Source organism: Dipteris shenzhenensis, chromosome 26 (assembly GCF_047967505.1).
Source record: "Dipteris shenzhenensis isolate YYH24624 ecotype China chromosome 26, Dip_SZ_1.0, whole genome shotgun sequence".
Taxonomy (NCBI): Eukaryota; Viridiplantae; Streptophyta; class Polypodiopsida; order Gleicheniales; family Dipteridaceae; genus Dipteris; species Dipteris shenzhenensis.
Window position 1 is genome coordinate 24564944 of NC_141621.1, and position 4354 is coordinate 24569297.

Consider the following 4354-nt stretch of genomic DNA (forward strand, 5'->3'; position numbering starts at 1 on the left):
TGCCGTTGTGGTTCTGTAAGCTCTTCTTCCTCTTCTTTATCTTGAATCCTCCCAAGCACCGTTGGGGGAGTTCGGCCTACTGTTGGTGGTTGTACTAGATGGATATCCTGGTCCTAGTTGTCTGGGAAGAAAACATCCTCCTCCAATTGATGCAACTGTTCTGAGAAGGCCACATCGCGACTTACTATTACCTTCATGGTAACAGGATTATAGAGGTGGTAACCCTTCGCCTCTTCACTGTAGCCCAAGAAAATACATTTCTGGCTCTTTGGTTCCCATTTGGTCCTGTTAGCATTAGGGACATGCACAAAACAGTCACATTCAAAAACTCTGGAATGTGCAGCTGAAGGTTTTTTACCAGAAAAGGCATGCAGTGGAGTCATCCCATTCAGAACCTTTGTCTAGCCATGATTCAGAATCTAAACTGCCGTGTTACATGCTTCAGCCAGGAAGTCTTTGGCAAATCTTTCCCTTTCATGATACTCCTACCCATTTCGTAGAAGGCGTGCATCTTGTGCTCTGCTACTCCATTTTGCTGTGATGTATGTGGCAAGGGTTTTTGCCTCTTGATCCTGTGACTTTTGTAGTAACTTTTGAATTCACTTGATGTGAACTCACCACCTCTGTGTGATCTCAACTTCTTCACCTTCCTCCCTGTTTCTTTCTCGACCATTACATGCCATTCTTTGAACTTACTAAAAGCCTCATCTTTAGTCTTTAGCAAGTATATCCATATCCTTCTATTGTAGTTGTCGATCAGCATCATGAAGCAGTAGGAACCACCCAAAGCTTTCGTCTCGATCTTTTTGCAAAGGTCCGTGTGAACGAGCTCTAGAGGAGCCTTTGCCCTGCTAGCCTCTTTAGGAAAGGGCTACCAATGCTGCTTGCCCATCATGCAAGCTTCACATACATCGGGCAGATCTGTAATTTTTGATAGGTCTGTAATCATTCCACTTTTATGGATCTCCTTTAAAGAATTACGATTTAGATGACCAAACCTCTCATGCCACATCTTAGTGTTGCTCACATCGGCTCAAGCACTAAAAGCTGAGAGTTTGTAGATGTTGCGCTGTGTGCCTTTACTAATGACCTTCCCTTGAAGATCCAAAATCTTTGCACCATTCTTATCGAATTGAACTTTGAGGTCCTGATCCGTGATCGCAGAAATGAACAACAAGTTCCTCTTGATATCGGGCACATAAAGAACATCGGACAACTGTTTTACAACTCCATCTAACTTGAGAGCAATCGTACCTTTTCCTTTTGTTGGACATTTTGCATCATTGCCGACTGCTACCAGGATGTCATTCCCTACCGGATGTAGAGAGGTATACCAATCCTTCCGACTGGTCATGTGGCATGATGCACTACTATCAATAATCCAAGGTTCATCCATAGGTACATGAACTACCTCCATGAAAATATCCTCAATTGCTACAAACAGCTATACTGGTACTGCTACGTGCTATTGTTGGACTCTTTCTTTACTCCGTTCTTCTCATTTGCAATCTTCTTCTGGCACTCATTCTGCTTGTGCCCTACCTTGTTGCGATAGAAGCACTTGATCTTCTTCTTTCTCTTTTTATCATTAGAAGAAGATGGGTTACCAAAGTCCTTACCCTTACCTTTCTTTGATCTAGCCAAGAAAGCCGAATCTTCTCAAGTCCTTATCTTTTGACGCATCTCCTCCTCCAGAAGCATCGCACTGAAATCCTCAAAGTTGAGGGGCAGATTTCTATACTACGTATTCAGTGCTATAACAAGACTGTCGTACTTTGGTGGGAGAATCCGTATGCACCTTCGTGCTACATTCTCACTAGTGATGGTGACGCTAATCGCAGTCATCTGATCGTGCAGATTCTTCACCCTGGTGATGAACTCCGCCATTTCAGACTGACAATTTCTCGTTTGTGAGTTGAGTCTCCAAATTCTGAATTCGCGTCTAATTCGTGGTCTCGTACTGATTTTTCAAGACCGTCCATGCCTCCTCCACTATGGTGACGTTGAATTAACGCCATGATAGAATCACTTACACTGCAGACAATAGAACACAGCGCATCTGCATTTCTTCTTGTCCACGCGAGAATCTGATCTGCAGTTGGCACTATCTGTTGTCCTGCATTGGATACGGCGGCTTCACATCCACCCCAGTAGCAGTATCGCAAAGCTCGTATGTGCTTAGGATGTTGAGCTTCCAAAGTGGATAGTTAGGGCCTTAGCACAAGGACACGTTTAGGATAGGACTAGGGCTGGAATGCTCTTTCCATCCTAGTCCCTTTCTAATCCAGCTGGCCTAGAACGGGACTAGAGTGGTTTTAACCACCACTTCTCCCACCCTGAACCCATCCTGGACTCCAGTGTTCATACCACCTGGTATTCTTTAGGACTTTGGTAGACTGCTCTTCCTGCTACTCGCTACTCCGACGATTGCTGCTGCTCCGGCAATTGCTGCTGCTCTGGCTCCCACCCGCTAGGAGGTGGTCTCCATAAAGCCCACAATGCTCAGGAAACACCTATCATCGCTACTATACTAAAGGACGGAATTAAGGAGGGAGTCATCATCGAGGGGGGGTTGCTACTGCAAGGCACCTCTGTGTATCTTTTTTCTTGCTATCTTGGACTGCAAGAATAAGACTTGCACTTGAAGGTCTTTGCTTGGCTGGCAAATGAGATTAGATTTCATGGCGCCATTGAGAAGGACATTTGAACGACTTTGCTCGGCTATTCTGGAGGTAAGTGAATCCAACAAAATGCTTAATGCTTTGGAGGTAAGTGAATCCAATGAAATCCTGGAGCTGCCTCGACGAAGCTCAAAATCCCACTGAAAGACACGTCCATGCCTTTGACCATGTATGGAAGCTCTATGAAGTTGCTTCCCTTTTTTGCAAGCTGATTTAAAGAGTCAACTATCAACAATCAGTAGTCCCTCAATGACCATATGTAGGGGGGGGAATGGCGACTAAAATGAAATGGGAAGAAACAATTTGTGGGCTACTCGTGCATCAAGGAGTCTTTCCTGGACCAAAATAAAATCACGACAACATGTAGCTATTGATATGCCTTTATGATCCTCTATTTTGACTTTTGGGTGATGTCACGTTCATCATAACTATAGAATTGTTTCTCTTGGTGGCAGGTATTGGATTGCAAGGGAAGCATGCCTTGTTGAAGAAAATTTTGAAGAGGGTTCTACAAAGTTGACAGGTTGGTACCATTTGATGTTGTAAACTTGGATGAGTGACTAAATTCTGCACAGTATGTTGCAACCTAGTCACAATCATGAACATATTTCTTTTTTACACCGAGTGATCAAATCTTGGAGTTATTTGTTGGAATGAAAAAAGTGAGCTAAGATGGCAGCTTATGCTTGAGTATTGATGTGACTGTGTAGATGGATGAGAAGGAATGGGCTTCTTTGCAGCAAGATCCTGAGTTCCAAGCTTTTATGAGATAGCCTCGAAGAGCGTTCTCATATCCCGCTTACTTTAATAGGATGAACAATGCTGAACAATGCCTATCTTGAATTGGCGAGTTGGTTATAAATCATAAATCATGAAAAGATTGAAGCATAATTATTAAAGTTATATTATAAATCATGAAAAGATTGTAGCATAATTATAAATCATATTACTTATGGTCATAAATCATGAAAAGATTGAAGCATAATTATTAAACTTTGCTACAAATGTTTCTTCCACAAACATGTCCATCCCAAAAACTGGCAACTGAAAAGCCCAATCATCAGGATCTTCACTCCCTTAATCAGTTGTGGAAGTGATGGGTCTGTAGTCAGTAGTAGTCTCTCTAACCTGCATGGTGCTAGGCATATTTTTCCATACACAGGACCCAAGCTCCCATGAATTGCTTATACCACTTACTGTTGCTAGCTGTCCTTGCACATATATCACTGCAAAATAGTGTATCTAAACAACCACCAAGCTGGTATATCTAAACATATACCTCCTGTTGCATCTATTCAAGGCAACCCAATGCTTCATCACCAAGCCCCAGCTATCCATATGATGTTAATCATGGCATTCCATGTGTTGGTGTCCAAGCTCTACCCTGGATAAAATCACTACAAAACCTTGCTTGGTGGACAAGATCAAAGAAGTGAAGTGCATCACTATAACGCCCATGCTGTCCAGGTGATGTGATCATGGCATTCCATGCATTTATGTCCCTTTTTAACTATTCAATTATGTTTGAAGCTTCCTTTAGCTTTTTCTTTTGTAAGAAAAGATCAGCCATGTTGTCTCAAATTTTTTCTGCATCCACATTAGTGTGACATTGAGATTCTTGTAGCGGTGTGGGACCCATAGCCCTAGCAAGAAAGGATGCTTCTGTATTGAGA

The 4354-nt window shown here is 42.7% G+C and overlaps 1 long non-coding RNA gene across 1 annotated transcript; it reads left to right on the forward strand.

The window, feature by feature from the left end:
- The first annotated feature begins 2376 nt into the window (after positions 1-2376).
- LOC147884863 (uncharacterized) lies at positions 2377-3479 on the forward strand. Its single transcript, XR_015543522.1, has 3 exons — positions 2377-2732; positions 3137-3204; positions 3392-3479. It is a non-coding gene; the product is annotated as an uncharacterized LOC147884863 (long non-coding RNA).
- The last annotated feature ends 875 nt before the right edge of the window (positions 3480-4354 follow it).